Raw genomic sequence first — 18,974 nt, forward strand, 5'->3', positions numbered from 1 at the left:
AACGTTCACACACTTTACTCATTCACCAAAAGAAATGCTTAATTAAGCAGAACAGTAGTCTCAGCGTTTTTTGGTTCTGTTCCAATCACTTTGTGGCTAATACAATTTGCAGTTTGCAGAATACCTGATGAACAGAGCAAATATTGCTGGTCGCTTCACATTCTGTTTGTCAAGACTCCACGTGGATTTGATGACAAAAAAATTTTTCCTGTGCAAAAGTTGTGAAGGAGTCTAGCAATTTGTGAGTACCATTAATTCTCAGCACAAACCAAAAGGCAACAAGGAAAACCAATACTTTGACAGCAAGTGTAACTACACAATTTTACAAAAAAAAAAAAAATCCGCTCCAACTTTGCTGCAAGGCTGTTGCAGCAAGTCTAAAAAAGACTGTTTCCAAAAAATGCTCGAAGGGAAAGAGTACCATGAGTTCATGGTTGTGCCACATGGCATGTTCTGCAGATCAGCCATATTTGGCTCTACCAAGTGCAAAGATTAGCTGCTTGTTGTTCAAGTGGAGCCTGCAACACTGACATATTCAGCTACACATGACAGTAGTACTAGCAATGCTTCATAGAAGGAAGCATTGCTGGACAGCTCCATATCCTGGTTTGAATGAGGCAGGGGCAGTTTCAAGGGTCGTCGATGTCCAGCTGTTTTTCAAAAAAACACGTGTGCATAGATGTGGCACGATGCATTGCAGATTAAAATATTGGTTTTAGTGTTCATTAATTGACAGCTGCCTCGATGCTTCACAGTGAAAGGCTCGTCATACTATTTTACACCACCCAAGGTTCTTCAAAGGGGTGCTGACACCAAAGTTTGATATCTTAAAATTGGCATGGTTCACTTTATAAAGATGCCAAGGGAGCCTTCAGGCAATTACGGTTGTCAAACATAGCTCAGAACCAATTTTATGTCGATATTATTGCTGTAGTCTTCAGAGGCCTGGAAACAGCGGCTGAACCGTCTTGGACCGTGGCAAAGCATGACCTAGAAGCTTCCAGTCGGTCAAACTCAAAGTGGTCTGCCCCTTCACTCTCAGTGACATGCATATTAGTTGGGATCCAAATGAACAGGCCCGTGCACGGCAAAAATAGTAATACACAAGGTCAACAATTTTGGTGGGGCTTGTGGCATCTTTTGTGACATTCTGCCCCACCACCCCCACCTCTGGGTAGTTTCAGATTTGCTGGATGCAGCGGAACTAATCTGTAATTCAGCTAAGGGGAAAGCAATGCATACATGGCTGTGAAATGAGGCCTTGGATGCATTTGAAGCCAACAAGATTGACATCTTGCTTGGACAGAAAAAAAGTGACATAAACTACACCCTACAGCACCCTGCACCCAGGCTCTCTCAGTAGCAAAAACCAAAACTGATGTCGTCTATGGGACTGTAATTCATTATCCACAGCACACTGGCCTGTCTGAATTCGTGCAATATAGTGTATGGACTAGCTGGGACTCATCAGAGCAAAAAAACCAAAGAAACACAAACTTTGTGGGGGGAAAGGGAGTCTTATAGCAAAAATTTTATATTACAGTTATGATGATAAAAATTTTGGGAATATACAGTTTCTTGTTTTGGTTGTAGATGTAAATTTTGTTTTTGAGTAAAAAAACATGTTATAATTCATTTTTGTATTTAATTTTGTGACAGCTTTTAAAAAAAACTGCTGGAGATATGCAGCTGAACATGGTACCAGTGAACTGTGCACAAGTCAAGGAGTGCAATAAGACGAACATGCCAGCCTATCTGTGTTGGAGCAGCAGTTACGACTAGAGCCACTAGCTTATTTAGTGGCTCTACTTATGACCATTTAAAGTTTAGGCTTGAATAGAGAAGCCAGTTTTTCTGGTTTTGCTTTCCATGATTGATTGTTGATTATGAGGTTTAACGTGCCGACACTACACAGGTGATGAGATGCGTTGTAGTGGAGTGCTCCGGATTAATTTTGACCACCTGGGGATCTTTAAAATGCGCCGAAATCTCGAACACATGGGCATTTTCACTGGTTTTGCCTTCTACTTTTTCACTTGACAAGCCTGAAATGGCTGTGTTCCAGCAGTTATTCTACTGTCTTCGTTCACGATTTGCACAAGATTGTGCGGTAACAATAAGTGTAATAATTGATCCTCGCTTAAAACTTCAGTATTACCAGAAAGAAAGCTTTCCCAGTATTAAAATCGCCAGCAATTGCCAACAGTGTGCTCTCGTCTATGTTATTGAAAGGAATCTCGATCCAATCTTAACATGGTGTAAGCCACCGAAACAATGCAGTCACTTGATACGGGGCTGCTTGGCCATGTTTCTGTTAGTTAACAGAAATGTTGCTAAGCAGCCCTGTATCAAGCAACTGCATTGTTCGTACAGGATTTAGAGACAAGATTTCAAGGATATTCAAAGACTTTCAAGGCCCTATCGCGGCATTTTTAGGAGTGCAGAGAAGCATGTGTACAAACTTTTTGCTAGTCTGTTCTGCTCATATGCTTAATGTTTGCTTCTTTACATTTCAAAAAATGACCTTGAGAAAAACTCTTTGGAACAACTTTACCCTTTGGAAGTGGACAAGTTTAGCACCACCCACAATAAGCTTTACGGAAGTCATCATTTTGAACTTTTTCGAGCCTAATACACTACCTTGGATAGCGAGGAACATAAATGAATACCTCCCACCATTCTCCTTCCCTAAATTTCCATGTTCACCAAGAGCGGGGGAATGACAACTCTACTGACTCTGCCCACCGTCACACCCGTCAAAACAAAATAATCCAATGAAGCTTAGGAGCTAGATGCAGTGTGTCCTCACATTCAGATCTGCTTATCTGTGCTCTTTTTTATTTCATCCTGGCGTGTCAGCACCATTCGTTTTCGAGACGTAGTGGGACGTAGCTATAGTGGGGCACGACAATGGGAAGATAAACAAAATGAATAACAGGACAAGGCAATGCAGAAAGCAGTGTCAAATGTGAGAAGGGGACATATATGCTAGCTTCTCTCTCATCCGATGCAGGGATTTCGTTCCACACAAGTCGTGGATAAAGCCTGTACTCCCAAGCTCTCTTTAAATTGTAAGAGCATGTTTTTGGTGGAGAGTGTGCAGGGCCACACTGGTAGGCCATGAAAAGCAGGTCACAGGTACCCTCCAGCATATAAATCTGGAATGCGCTGACAACCCAGCTCTACCACCCCTCTCCACCCGTTCCTTTCCTGAGCCGTGGGAGACACTGTTGACCAACTGTCAACTGGAGGACCAGACTCTCCTGGTGACATGGGCCAATTGCAGCGCATGGATTCCCGGACTAGGGTTCCACTCCAACTTTTGAGCTCATTAAATTGTTTTCTCTCTCTCTCGGGCCTCTTCTTTATCGCTGAAAAGATTCAAGGGCTTTCAAGGAGAAGGAAAAAATCTCAGGCTTTCAAGGCCCCTGAAAACTTAATTTTCAATTTCAAGGGATTTCAAAGACCTGTACGAGCAAACATTATTGTAGGCTCCTCACATCATAATCATAACTTTGGATTATGGTGAGAGGAGCCTATATTAGACACTATAGATCAGTTACTTTATTTGCAATGCTACAGGTGTTCAACAGGACAACAGTATAGCTATGCTGATGACAGGATTTTAGAAGTGTACCAGAAGGACTGTAGGAGGCATTAGTGTTATGTCTTGGACATTATCTCGATCACATTTGCCACGCTTGTTTTACAAAGGGAAATTGTTTTTTAGTCTGTGGTCCCAGGCATAAAGCCTGTTACCAATTAAAGGGGCCGTGATGACAAAATGCAAGTTTAATTCATCCAAAAGATTGCCTCGCTTAAATAACGCTGACACCACTTTTAACGCAAACTTCACTAAAATAAGCTAGATAATTAGGAAAAAAGAGAATGGCCATGCGACCCACTAGCTTATTTCCTGCACTAGAACCTAAGGCGTATTATGGGCAGCTGTGCAATTGGCTGATGCGAGCAAAAGCAAACACAAGTTAGGCAGGGCTTATCAGCTTGCAGAATGAGCTATTTGCACTTAAATTAAATGCATAGTCTTTTTTTCAGTAGTAAGAATGGTGGAGTAAACAATGGAAGTTACAAATGCACATTTAAACATTACAAACACACATAAACATAGAAGCACTAGTGCATACTGCGCGCACTATGCTTGTTATAGCTGCGCAGCAGTCCAGTGCTTTGGGGTTGTCTCACACGACTTGGAAAATTGGCATAGGCGAATTTGCGACCCTGTTTGTCGAGCATACCCAATGTTTCATAAAATGATTACTATCAACCATAACAAATATAAGCCAGGTGCAAATCTGGTCAAAAACAAAGCGAGTGTGGACAGCGGGCCTGAGCGGACGTGTGGCGCCATCTACAGGAGGGACAGCAAACGAAGCAACGAGACGTTTCATCGTCCACTGCAGCCCTAGTCAACATACTTAACATTCGTTTCAAATACCTGCCCTGGATACGTCATCGCTGACGTCACGAAACACAATTTAGTGCGAGAATTAAAATTTTGGCTTGAAGTGTGTAATTTCTCAGTGAATAAAGCACCATTTGCAAGCTGCTGGACAAGCTCTGGGGGCGCTATAAAACACCTAATCTTTCAAATAAACTAACTTGTATTTTGTCGCCGTGACCCCTTTAAATTTACGCAGTGTCTAGAGTTACGTCCGACGGAACCCAAAACCGAAAACTAGGGTTACGTCCGACGTAACTTTAAGCCAGTTTCTAGAGTTACGTCCAACGTAACCCAAAATTGAAAACTAGGGTTACGTCCGACGGAACTTTAGGCCCGTTTGTAGAGTTACGTCCGACGGAACCCAAAATTGAAAACTAGAGTTACGTCCGACGGAACTTTAAGCTGGTTTCTAGAGTTACGTCTGACGGAACCCCAAATTGAAAACTAAAGTTACGTCCGACGGAACTTTAGGCCAATGTTTTGAGTTACTTCCGGCATAACGTAAAGCACAAAAAATTTACAGCTCTTGAAGACTCTTGAACCAATTTACATGGTTCAAGAGTAATTAATAGGGTTGGGTGTCAGTTAATATTTCAACCCGATTAATTGGCATCGATTAATTCGATTATGCATGGATTATTCGGTTGTGTGGTTTTTTTTAGAAAAAAAATGACCAAAAATAATTATGTAGTAGTACATATCAGATCAATATGCTCATACACTTGTTCAGACACATTCCGGATGAGGTAAGTACGTCATCATCACGGCGCATGATGCGGACGCGACGCTTATCAGCTCGTTCGTCACTCACATTTTTTTACATTGTTACCGGGTTCATCGGGACCCGTCTGCGCCGCGCGCGCGGAAGGGCGAGGAGGCGCGTACGTGGCGAAGGCAGGCCCGCGGAACTAATCCTCCTACCGCGACGAATACACAAGTGCCCAGACGGGTCCCGGTCAACCCAGTAACCCATACACGACGGAACAGACGGACTGTAGCAGTCCGTCTGTTCTGTCGTGTACGTAGTTACCGTGTTGACCGGGACCCGACTGCGCCTGCGCGCGCGGAAGGGCGAGGAGGCGCACCCCGCCGTGACGAATGCGCGGACATGGCGAAGGCCGGCCCCCGGAACTATTCCCCCTACCGCGACAAATGCACAAGTGCCCAGACGGGTCGCGGTCAACGCGGTAAGTACGTACACGGCGGAACAGACGGACTGCTAAAACTCTTTAATATTTCATCGACAACTCTTAGACTGTACCTCTCAACTCGTGTATTTCCATGCCACAGGCCAAAATTTCAAATAAGAACTACAAATATACACGGTACAAAAAACCCATTGTATAAACTATTTCTGTATTAAGAAAAGCACGATTAATCGGCGCCATCGGCACTCACGGCGGGTGCTGATGTTCCTGATTCTAGAAAAGTGTGAGTGACGAACGAGCTGACAAGTGTGTCGCCCGCATCATGAGTCGTGATGATGACGTACTTACCTCATCTGGAATGTGTCTGAACAAGCATGTGAGCATATTGATCAATAATTATTTTTGGTCTTTTTTCTGCCAAACCAACACAACATCTATGCATAATCGCATTAATCGATGCCGATTAATCGGGGTAAACTATTAACCGACGCCCAGCCTAATTAATTACATGTGTTAAAAGACTGTTGACCCATGCAAATTCGTTCTCGGCACAAACTGCAGACCCTACAAACTGGCACTGAGCCCAGGGCAAGACATTCTATTTTTGTTAATTCCTGCCTTCTCCTTCCTTGCATGTGTTGGATATGGAAAGAAGTCTACAAGGACTAGTACAGAAAATTTTTGAATTATTTAATTGAAAAATTCATCAACCCAGCTGGTATTCGAACCCACAGCGCTGCATCGTACATCGTATGTCGTGTATCGTACAAGTGACAGATTACACCTATGGAGCGTCATGGTATTTGGTGCTATAGCTGTAATTTTTTTTAATGCTTTACGTTCGCCCGACGTAACTCAAAACATTGGCCTAAAGTTCCGTCAGACGTAACTCTAGAAACCAGCTTAAAGTTCCGTCGGATGTAACTCTAGTTTTCAATTTTGGGTTCCGTCGGACGTAACTCTAGAAACGGGCCTAAAGTTCCGTCGGACGTAACTTTAGTTTTCAATTTTGGGTTACGTCGGACGTAACTCTAGAAACTGGCTTAAAGTTACGTCGGACGTAACCCTAGTTTTCAATTCTGGGTTCCGTCGGACGTAACTCTAGAAACTGGCTTAAAGTTCCGTCAGACGTAACTCTAGTTTTCAATTTTGGGTTCCGTCGGACGTAACTCTAGACACTGCGTTAAATTTATTGTAAGCCAGGATCATTTTCTTTCTCTCAGATCTATCTGCCGCCGCACTGTCTCACAACTTCTTCCGTAGTTGTACGGTTTCTCTAGCATAATCATTGCTTGGACTAATCAAGATGCCTTTCAGTCTGCTACAATTCTTAATTACAAATTCCTTTTCTTTGAAATCATAATATTTCATTATGACCAGCCTACTTTTCCCCGATAGTTCTATGACAACTCAATGGATTCTTTGTATTGTTTGGACCTGGACACCAAGTGTTTTCTGAAACACATTTCGTACAACAGGCACCTTCAAGTCCGTCTTAGTTTCTGATTTTCACTCAAGGACGCTTAAAACTAAGAGATTGTTTCTTCGACTTCTGTTTTCATATTTAACAAGTTATTCAGCTTGCCGCCGCACAACAGACTCCAGGTACTCAATCAGGACATTCATTTCTTGGATTAGCGCGAGAGACCGTGTAACTTGAATAAAACACATTGTTGGGGAAGTTGGTGCATACTTCTAAAAATTTGAGCTCAATAAACACAATGACACAGAATAAGCAGGACGAGACAAGCGCCCTCCTATCTTGCTTCTTCTGTGTCGCGTTTACCGCGCTCTAATTTTTACAAAAAGACCCCCATAAGCTTGTCAGTCTTAACTCTGAGTTTCAGTCGTATGGCTGGTTTCATCTAAGTTATTCATGATTTGCTCCAACATCTCCTCAATATCCGGTCCAGGGTTTTCCTCTCTATCTCCTGACATCAACAGGCCTAGAATTACTGACCAACAATCTACAGCAATAGCACAACATATTGGCACAACATGTTCGACGGCATGGCAGGATAAAAAAAAACTGGTCAAACCTCAATGTTACGTATCAGTGAAACTATATCGCGAACTAACCTGCAAAACAAAAAGCAGTGATTTCAGCATGCTGTCGCTAGCAGAGTTGCTGTGTCCTCCGAAGAATTCTGCGGGGTTAAAGAAACATGCCAGGTTGTGTCACTTTCCCACCAGCTGTACTGAAAAATTCAAACCATTATTTGGGAAGTGTGTCTATTGATATCAAATGTGCACTTCACATCTGCTTGAAACTAAAACATCACTCCTGCTGCATTGTTGATTGCAAAGCCCATCGTCACGCTTGTACTAAGCTGTCAGTTTTTTGGTCGGGGATACAGCAGCATATGAAAGGTATGTCAACTGTGCGAGGCGGTAACACGATAAGAACAGAGCGACAGCTGGTCACTTTTCCCAGCTACATCTCCCAGTGTGAGCATACGACGCGCACAGGGCTATTGCCAAGCAACACGCCACGAGAAAAGCAATATGCAGCTCCTGCAGTATAGAAGTCGAACATTCAGGACGACTTCAAAGGATTTAAACACTGTACATGGTTGTCATAAACAGCATAAGTCCCACAACTGGATACTGCCCCACTTCACGCGAAGATCGGGCAAAGTGTCAGCCACTTCTACTGTTGCCGATATAGTTTCTACAGTACAATCGGATCATCTAGATTAATATGTTTTCGTATCTTTGTGCACACCTCGGATGAAACAAAAACATCGTGCTCTTCAACTCACGACTTATGCGGTCAAACATTACCGTATAAAAGGACTTGTTTTTGTGAAAAGCACACCGTTGAGAAAGGGTATAAATGAACACAGCCGAGTGCCAGCCCAAAAAATGAGAGCACTGGTGTCAGCTTCTGGACACCACAAGGACATCCACATGATGATATAATTCTCATACTGAATGTGGAAGGCCAACACTGCACGGATCAGTGATCATGATCTTAGGTGCCTCAATCAAGTACAGGAAGACGCCTTATAGAATTCTACCCACTGCCCAGTCAAGTCCTGCTTATGAATACCTCGCTGCGAGTACAATGCGGCGTTGTGGCCATCATTTTGTCTCAGCCATGTCTCCAAGATTCCATTCCCTTAGTCTTCAATTATCCACCTCATCTGTTCTATGGACTTGTTCCTCACTAACATGGTGCAGCTGAGAGGATGAGGTGTGGAGGAATCAACAGGACTGAAGCAGCAACTTGACGATGATTGCCCATGCACTGATAAAGTGCACTGACTGACTCGCCAACAGCAGCTGATATTCTGCTGACTTCACGTCAGCAGAATGTCAGCCGTCGCACGCTCTTCGAAAAGACGAATGTACCATTGATGCACCAGGCTGCCAATGGCAGCGACAGGTGGATGAACCTGGATATGCTATCCATTGAGAAGAGGCTGAAAAACGAAGCTATTGAAGTTTTACCACTCTACGTAATTCTACCCTCTGTTTGGACAAGTCGTCCTCTTACAGACACCTTGCCACGCATACAACTAAGTAGCGTCGCGGTCACTACTTCGTCTCGGCCCTCTCTTCAAGGTTCCTCTCCTCTATAGTCATCAATAAATCTGGCCTTCAATAAAATATAATAAAACTGCTTTTATAATGTGGGAGCCAGTGGCTGGTGGGAGCCAACTGCCAATGGCCCAACCTAACAGCACCATATCCCACAGCGTCCAACAAGAAAACAGGCTTAACCCTATAGTGTCTAAGCTTGCACTGGTAGGAACTCGAAGTTTTCCTGGCATGGTCTGCCTCTCCATTTTTGCTGACGGCATCTGCTTCTGGTTATCAGGCGTTTCACGTACTGAGGTTTGGGAATGCCTTCAGAAGTTGCAATGCTTGTTCCTCCATCAAAAAGTTTTCGAAATATCTTTAGAGACGTATAGCACTGGTTGCATTTACTCCCAAAACATTTTTCTCTTTAAAGGGGCCATGAAGACAACACCCAACTTTTGCCATGGATTTCGTGTTTGATGGAACCCTCGGCAAATGATGCTTTATCTACTGAGAAATTTAACAATTAAAGCTAAAATTTCAATCCTCCCACTGCATCACATATTTTGTGATGTCGGAAATGACTTATTGAAGGCTGGTAAATAAAATTGACAGTTAAAATGTTGACTCCATATAGCATTCAAGCACTGCAATTCAACAGGAACTGGAACTGAGGCTGCCAAGATGTCATGTCAAAATGCACTTACGATGGTGCAGCGATGCCACGCTGTGATCGCCCAGTTTACTTCTGATCAAACCTGTACTTAGTTGCAGCTAACAGTAATCATTTCACGAAACATTTGGTATGACTCGACATACAGGGTCATGTAAGTGGCAGAGTCGCTTAGGCCAGTTGGCTGGTGTCCTGTCAGAAAATCTGCACGACAGACGGTGGGATTTCAAAGCACAGGCTGGCAGTAGTTCTATATATCAGTGAAGCAGCTAACATGTTTACGTGTTCGTTTGGAAATTCTATTGTTTACCTTACCACTCTAACTAATACTAAAACAATATACACTAAATATCAAGGACAAATAGTGCATTTTGCAAGCTTAGAACCCCTGTTTTTTTGTGTTTGATTTTGCCAGCCTCAGCCAATCGCACAAGTGGGATGTAATGTGCCATAACTCTAGAGCAGGCAAGTAGCTGTCGAGTCGCATGCCCATTCTGTTTTGCTCATTATACAGCTTATTTGAATCAAGTTTGCACGAAAAGTGGCATCAGTGTTATCCTAATGAGGGAATCTCAAATGAACCAAACTTGTATTTTGTCTTCAAAGCCCCTTTAAATGGACACCCCACTTCCTATGACAAGAGTCGCTTCACTGCTTTCAGGTAGTTTTCAAAGGAGCTTATCATGTACCACACGAATTTCACCCTCGAAGAAGCAGCTCACTGGAGGTATCCAGCATTTATTTATTTATTTATTTATTTACAAGAACCTTACAGGCCCCCGTAGGGGCATAGCGTAAGGGGAGGCAAAAAAACAGTAAAAGCAACACGAGAGCAAGTAAGCATAATATGTACAAGGTGAGGCTAACCTTGCATTGCGAACACAAGGCACAAAAGCACCACGACACAATATACTGCCAAGGCGAAACTATAGATTATAAGGCGCAGTGCATACACAGTACAACTTAACAAAATACATTCACAAAAATACGCCAGCAACAAAAAGAGGGTGAACAATTTAAGGAAGCAAACCTAGGAAATGACTGGTTACACGGTGGCGGAAGGAGGCATGGTTTGATATGGAAACGATATTATCGGGCAAATCGTTCCACAGACAGATGACACGTGGAAGCGCAGAAGTATTGAAAGTTAATGTACGACCAAAAATGCGCGAGTAACTGAGATTGTTATGCAAACGTTTTGACATGCGCAATGGTCTTTCAAGAGGAAGGGGCGACAGCCTATTACCATAAATGTACTTGTGAAACAAGCACAGGAGTGCAATGGAACGTCGTGTATCAAGTAAGGGGATGTCATTATCATGTTTAATTTGGGTGACGCTATGAGAATTATCATAATCGGAAGAAATAAAGCGTGCTGCTCTATTCTGCACGGCTTCAAGCATATTGTTAAGATATTTTTGGTGAGGTGACCATACAGGGCTAGCAAATTCCAGTTGAGGACGGACAAAAGTAACATAGGCCAGCTTTCGTACGCAATTAGGGGCATTTTTTAAGTTTCTTCGTAAATAACCTAACGATCGCGAGGCCTTGGCACAAATGGCGGTGATATGGGAAGCCCATGACAGGTTAGAAGTGAAGTGAACTCCGAGGTATTTATATGAAGTTGCTTCAGAGACGGGAGAGCTGTTTAAAGAGTATGTGAACTTAGAATTGGCATGCTTGCGGCTGAAAGAGATAAATTTACATTTAGATTCGTTAAGGTGCATTTGCCAGGTCTTGAACCAACTAGAAACAGTTAAGAGGTCATTTTGAAGAGCGATGTGGTCGTTAGTATGGGTAATGTTACGATATAGTATGCAATCGTCAGCAAAAAGACGAATTGAAGATGAAATGTTTGTAGGCAGATCATTGATGAATATTAAAAATAGCAAGGGCCCTAAAACACTACCTTGCGGAACACCTGAAGTAACGTAGCAAGGGGGACAAGATAAATTGTTTACAACTGTGAACTGTTGGCGAAGAGACAAAAAATTTCGCAGCCATGTAAGGGTCAGTGAGTCTAGTCTGAGCGATGATAGTTTCGAGATTAGTCTACAGTGAGGAACCCGGTCAAACGCTTTAGAGAAATCAAGAAAAATACAATCTGTTTGTTTGTTATTATTCATTTGAAAATGCAGGTCGTTAGTAAATTCAAAAAGTTGTGAATCGCAAGAGAAACCTTTTCGGAACCCATGTTGGTTAGTAAAAAAGAAATTATTTGACTCGAGGTGGCTGTAGACATGTGAAGCAATGATGTGTTCCAGTAATTTGCAACAGATACAAGTTAACGAAATTGGACGGTAGTTACCAGGTGAATTTCTATCGCCAGCCTTAAATACAGGAACTATTTTTGCAATTTTCCAGTCAGAAGGAAGACGTCCGGATGATAGCGATTGACGGAATATGAGGAGCAGTATTTGGCTGGAAACAGAAACAGTGTTTTTAAGTATTTTGGAGCTGATGTTATCAATACCTGCAGACGTGGATAATTTTAGGTCGGTTATTAGCCGAGAAATACCTTCATCGGAGATGTTAATAAGTTCCATGCAAGGGTAGTCAGGATCAGGAACAAAGGGTACTGTGGATTGGTCCTCCGTGGTGAATATTGATGAAAAAAATTCGTTAAAAGCTACCGGGCACTCGTGGTCGGCAAGAGGCACGTTGTTAGCTCCGTGCAAGGTAATGCGACTTGAGCTATTATCCGGAGATATTGTTTTCCAAAACTTTTTTGGATCTGATTTAAGGAGTGAGGGTAGATCATGTTTGAAATACTTATCTTTAGCGACTGATACCGCAGAACAGTAAGTTTTCAGGAAATCTTTATATTCGTCCCAATAAGTCCCAATTCGTCCCAATGGCCATAAAAGCACAGGGCATCTCCATTAGCTCAACGTGACAGCTCTACAATGCACTATTTTTCAGTGTTTTGTGTTACAACCTGCCTGTCATGTCCAAAACATGTTAATACCACTACAATTTGGGCGATGCAAGCCCAGGGTCTTCACACAGGACTCAGTCTACTGGCCTGCTCTTTAGTGCCCTCAGCCTGCCCTTCGCCACAGCCCATGTGAACAACTTCTGCCCGAAATTCAATGCGCTTTTGACGTCTTAGTAAAGTAGAGGCATATTATTATTTCCCAGTGGTTCCAAAGTCACTGTGGCATTGCTAAGGACGAATAGCGGACAAAACAGCTCGTTATGCCCATGGAAGTGCCTGATTGGTCTGCAACTTGATATCTCTACCTCAACATCGCAAAGTCACTGCACTTCAGTGCCCGCAAATTCACACTCGCTGAGTGAATAGTCCAGCGAACTGCCGCCTGCACACGCCTGAACCTAGAATTTCTCTATACAGCTCCGATAGGGAACTGTATAGAGGAACTCTACATGACTCCAATCGCTGCGCCACCTGCCTACTAACATGCCGTGCTCAGATGTCACCCTACTTTATTGCCTGTGTCTACGGGTTGCCTACACGAATGCTTACTCCGTCACTGTTAACATGGCTGTGAGCCCTGTTTGCGACGCGAGCGCGTTTCTGAAGAGACAACTAAACACTTCTTATGCCACGGTGCCCAGTTCACAACACAGAGGCAGCACCTCCCAGCCTCAATGCATTGACGGCAACGACCTGTTTACAATCAACGATGTACATGTTTACAATCTAGACTATTTTGGGCCGAAGGTATTGCCCGTTAACACCCCTAGAAGGCTACAAGAGTCCTACTTCGCTTTTTGAAAGCCACAGGCTTGCCTCAACAGTTCTAGACATGCTACCTGTATGCATAGTCTTTCACTCGCCGATTTGGTCAGTTTACCCGTTTTGTGTTATGCCCAATTTTTGTCTGCAGTTTGTTTTTGTACTTACCTTTCCCATCCCTCATTTTTTCTTTTGATTCCCTTCTCCCCTTCCCCATATGTAGGGCAGCCAACCGGATGCTATACGGGTTTATCTGCCTGCCTTTCCTTCAGTTGTTTCCTTTCTTCCTTCCTCCTGAAGTATTTCAGGCTGCACAAATATGGAGGAGGAGTGTAGCATATAATAACATTGATTTGAGTAATGTCAAGGGAAAGGGTCTTTTCACACGCAAGCATCACTCACACATTACTTAGCTCAGTTGGCTAAGGAAGCAGCATTTCTAGATCCCCGGGGCCAGAACCTGGCAGCGAAATTTTCATTGGCTGCACATAACCAGAAACCTATCATCAAAATTCACCACTGGCTGCAAACAGGGTTATGTGGTGCCCAGACATCTTTACTGGGAATGCAAAATTACTCAGTGTTCAAGCTTTGAGGTCTAACGTTGTGTCATTTGATACCCTCAGCATGATGTACAATGAATTTGACGTTGCTTTGCACATCATTAGGCTCAACGTTCAGATCACTTGACATCAAGGATGAACATAGGTGTAACAACAAACGCTCAGGTGGAATAGCCAGTAATGATGACAGCTGCCGTCAGAAGCTCGTGACGAATTCACCAATTCTCATTTACCTACGACATCAACATACCCACCCACAATTCTTACATACCCACTTACGGAGACTGGTCAGTGACAAAGAGAGCTGCCATAAGGAGCTTGCAGCCAATCCACCACTTTGCAATTAGCTGCGACGTCAACATAACCTGTCATTCTAGGGATTGGCCAGTGACGATGACGGCAGCCATAAGAGACTTAAGGCTAATTCACCAATTCCCGCTGGCAGCGATGTCAACACGCCCACTCGCACAATGCTTTCACAACTCAACAAGAAGTGCGGCTCTTGCCTCCTTGCATCATAAGAGGAAGGGTAGGTGCTGCTGTAACTTTTAAAAAATTAATTTGTACGTAGCTTCTTCAGGCTCTGTTGCGATGTTTCAGACACCGACTAACAGAAAGGAGGCGAAGGAGGAAAAAACTTTATTTGGGACACTAATCAGTTAATTTTCGGCCCTGTGGTAATAGGAGGTCTTCTTAGTCCTGAAGTCCCTGGGCAGTGGCTGTCTGGCGGGCCCTTTTGACCAGCAGAAGCTGACCACAAGGGCCCATGCTGGCTGGCACACCTTCCCACTGCTCATCGCTTCAGGAAAGGATGGAGTAAGTGAAGGAGTGTGGGAGCACTCCCACAACATGTGGTAGGGTGCACTCAAGGGGAGAATCTGCAGGTGGCAGAGTAGGAGGTGGGGTGGATGCGTGGAGGATGGTGCCATGTTGGTATGCGTTCATTTCAAGGCGGTGGTAGGTGGTGCCATCTTCTTTGGTCAGCTTGTCGTGGGGCAATGGTAGAGTGCAGCGTCCGGGATAGTAGTGCTGCAGTATACTTCTGCGAATAAGAGGCGCAGGGTGGTTTTCTTCCTACGGTGATGGCTGGGTGCTGGGGGGGAAAGCCCAGTGTGCGTGGGCAGTGGCGTGAGCTACCTTACTCCCCTCCAGACACATGTCCTGTGGTCCAGAGAATGTACAGGTCAGGGCAGTTAAAGATGAGTTGTAGGATGCCAAGGGCTGAGAATACTGTGTGGCCAGTGGTGTAATGCCAACAGGCAGCTTGAGAGTGGGTGACAATGGTGATAGAATTTTGAGCAGCAGTGGCTGCAAGGGCTATGGCGATTCCTTCTGCCATTGTGGAATCTTTGGCAATGACGGTTGCGGAGGTCAGTTCACTTTCTCGGTGGTCCAAGATAGTAACCGCAAAGGCTGATTTCGTGCGGTAGTCGTCAACATAGCAGGTTTTTCAAGGTTAACTTGAAGCATCTTGCCAAGCGCTTGAATACAGGCTTGCCGGAGACCTTGGTTGTTAACAGGGTGCATATTTTTGATATTGGGGTGACGGAGAAAGAAGTGTGAAGTTCCAGTGCTCTGAAAATAAAAATGTGAATTCAACAGCATAGGGAAAGGTTGTCTGGTGGTCCAACCCAACCCAAAATGTTTGCAAGTGCACCCCCCCTTTCCTTGCTGAGCATAAACGAGGGACGGGGAGGTGAAATTGCTAGCATTTCAGAGGAGTTTTGGACCACAACTGAGCCTGCCCCAGTGCCTCCACCACTGTACAGACCTACTTCAAAACAAGTTGCACCGACGTGTTGGCACTCCCATTGGTAGCCGCTTCTGCCAACACAGCAACAGTTGCAAAAGTGGAACTATTTGTCGTGTAGGCAGTGACGTCGCAGGAAGTTGCTGTCAAAATAACGTCAGCTTTTCCAGCTGCCATTATTTCGGCTGAGATTTTGGCAGTGAATGTCCACAATTTCTATAATGTTGTTTACAAACTACATGTGCAGAGCAATACCCCATTTCCTAAATGGCACACACCCGGCACTTCCTGCAATCATGTGCACCAAGCACCATCTACTGGTTCACTTTAAACACTAGCGATACCCTTTACCTCTGCGACTTTGAGGTACAGTCTCTGGTTCCAGTTGTAAGTCTGGGTTAGAACCTGCGCAATTCTAAATGTTTTTCTTTTTTTTTTTTCAAGTCACGCAATTGGTATTCAACATAAAAATGTTCTTAACTGTATTAATTTTCGGTACAGGTAATTTGGTACGCTGCAGGTGCAGTGTGCAGCCTATCACTCTATTTAATTGGTGCTTTGGTGCTTTCCACCTGCAGGCAGTGTCGGTTCAGTGTAGCTGGGAAAATGGACTGTAGCGTATATGGATAAGTCTTAAAGCACCTGGGCCTTAATAAGTCTGTGTCTAGAGTGCCATCTGGCTGCGTTTTTCTTGTGTAACACCGAACCTGGCACTATTTCGCTCTGCCTAACTTAACCTAATAAACAAAAACATAAGTCTCTGAAAACATCAAACTAACCCAAAAAAAACAAAATAATAATAAAAATCAGGTAAAAAGGGCAAAATAAAGAATGGGCAGGGGTTGGTCTCGAACTGATGCTCTCCGCATCGCGGAGCTGCACCATTAAGCTACACGTCAGCTCGGCCTTAAAAGATTTGAACACGGTTGGACAGCACTCTAGTCGTGGCTCACCGAGCAGGCCTCATCATCAGACGGCACATTAATAATGGAACAGTCTTTTGGGAGGCAAAGGCAGGACATTTTGATTGCTTCTTTTCTCTTTTCATAATGCTTTCACCAGGTTGTATGCTTTAATCAGCTTCTTTTGTGAAGCTAGTTATTTTCCACTTTACTTGCACAAAGGTAGATGTGCAGCAGATGGAGGGGGCAACGAAGGCGTGCAAAGGCCCGCATTAGGCCTAACGTCACACTTTGAGGCCCAACATCAATGACCGGTGCACACTGGAAAAAGTACTCATTGGTTGTTGAGCTGTGAATAGCGGGTGATATTGTTGTTGTAAAGCTTTTATTCACCAAAGGAAGGCACTAGGCCTGCGAGAAGTACTAGTGCATAGGTAGGGAGGGGATTGAAGTTTGGAGCTCTTCATTCCTCAGCACCGTGAAGCAAGTCTTGAGTTCTTAGCACTTCGTAGTAGACCAGCACTGTAACACTTCGGTTGAGCCGCTCTTAATACCGAACTGTGCAATTTGAATGATAGTGTGTTCTTCCAGTGTGCTAAGGTCCACAGGAGTGGTGGTGCCAAAGCCACAGGAAAACAAAGTTCTGTATTTTGTCAATTTTGGGCACTGCCAGACGAGATGATGGAGGTCTGCAGGGGAAGTGAAAGTGTTTTGCAGTCGCAAGACCTCCATGTGAAACATTAGGCCTAAGCTCTGAGGCATTGTTAGGATAGCAAAGTTATGCATACCTGCAGTGTTCTATTGGCCAATAAGTCATTAGGGTTGCCACCTGACCGGTTTTGGACCGGCCCGACCAGTTTTTTAGGCAGTGGGCCGGTTGCCGGTCTGTATCTAAAACCGGCCAGCATTGACCAGTTTTTTGGCTATCATGCCACGGTTATTTCTTTTTTGGCCTTTCATAAGCGTCAATACAGCAACTACGGTGAAAATATGTGTCGACAAGCTGTGCAAAGACACACGAGCAGAGAAAATGGTGGTGGCCGAGCGCGATTCCTGAAATGGAAGGGGACCAAGGGGAGGAACAACGCAACGAAATGCCGCCGGCACGGTCAGCAAGTGCGGTTAGTTTTCAGTGCAGCACATTCAGGGCAATAACCAAAATCTCAACCACTTTCAGTGCAAACATTATGTTAATTTCTCTGTAGGAAAACAGTACAATAAATGGCACTGCAGGGCAAAAAAAAAAACGTGGCTTTTTTTTTTTTAACACAAATTCAACCTTCTTTAGAAAGGAGGTGAGACTCAGGAAAGGTGTAGAAATAGGCAGAAAGATGAAAGTAACGAGGCACATAGACAGAGGAGGTTAGCCTTGGGAAACGCGAAGCAGCATGCAAGGGAGAAAAATAAATCTGTGCATGCTGTAACCTCGCAGTTGCAGCATATAACTCGAACTTCCTTCTATAGTGCACACTTGGCAGCAAGAAACAGCCAGTATGGCTTGTCAATGACATGCTCAAAAACTGAGGTGCAGCAAGTGTCACCCAAGAGTTGCGTTTGCACCAACATCAGGAAGTTGAAGAGCCCGGGCTCAGGCACCCAAGTGTAGAATGCTTTGGGAAGGCCAAAAAGACGCCCAGTGTATTTTTTTCGCTGTGTGCAGTACGTGGCACGAACATAGCACTGTCATTTTCTGTAGTAAAGATACCATGCTAATCCCCACTGTATGCAAATATACCAGGGCCACCAGCTGTCAAACCGTAGCCCCCAATAACTTGATTTTCGTGTACAGCCACCATCACAAGTAATTGGAACACGGTCTCATGAATTTACAGGAATTTGTTCTTCCGAAAACTGCCTGGCTGCTATAATGTGCTTAAAGAAAGCCTCCCCAACAGAAAAAGCTTCCTGTAAACCGGTAATTGCTGTCATAAAGCCAGTAAGGCAAATATTTTGTGATATTCACAAATCCTTGTTCCAATTACTTATGACGGCACCTGTACATGCTGTAATACCCCTGTCACATTGCAAATCTAATGACGTTCAAAGCAAATGACATTAGCTATAAATGACATTTGGTTTGGCTTAGCAGGTCTACATAGCAAAGTAAAAGTCATTTGATAATAATAGCAGTGAGAATTAGAAAACTTGCAGCTGCTAAGGTGTTGTGCTGCTAAGCCCAAGGACGCGGGTTCAATTCCCGGCCGCAGCGGCCCCTTTTCTGATGGAGGTGAAAAGTAAAAACGCCCTTGTG

This window comes from Haemaphysalis longicornis, unplaced genomic scaffold (genome assembly GCF_048455015.1).
Source record: "Haemaphysalis longicornis isolate Haplotype H1 unplaced genomic scaffold, Haemaphysalis longicornis Haplotype H1 scaffold_1, whole genome shotgun sequence".
Taxonomy (NCBI): domain Eukaryota; kingdom Metazoa; phylum Arthropoda; class Arachnida; order Ixodida; family Ixodidae; genus Haemaphysalis; species Haemaphysalis longicornis.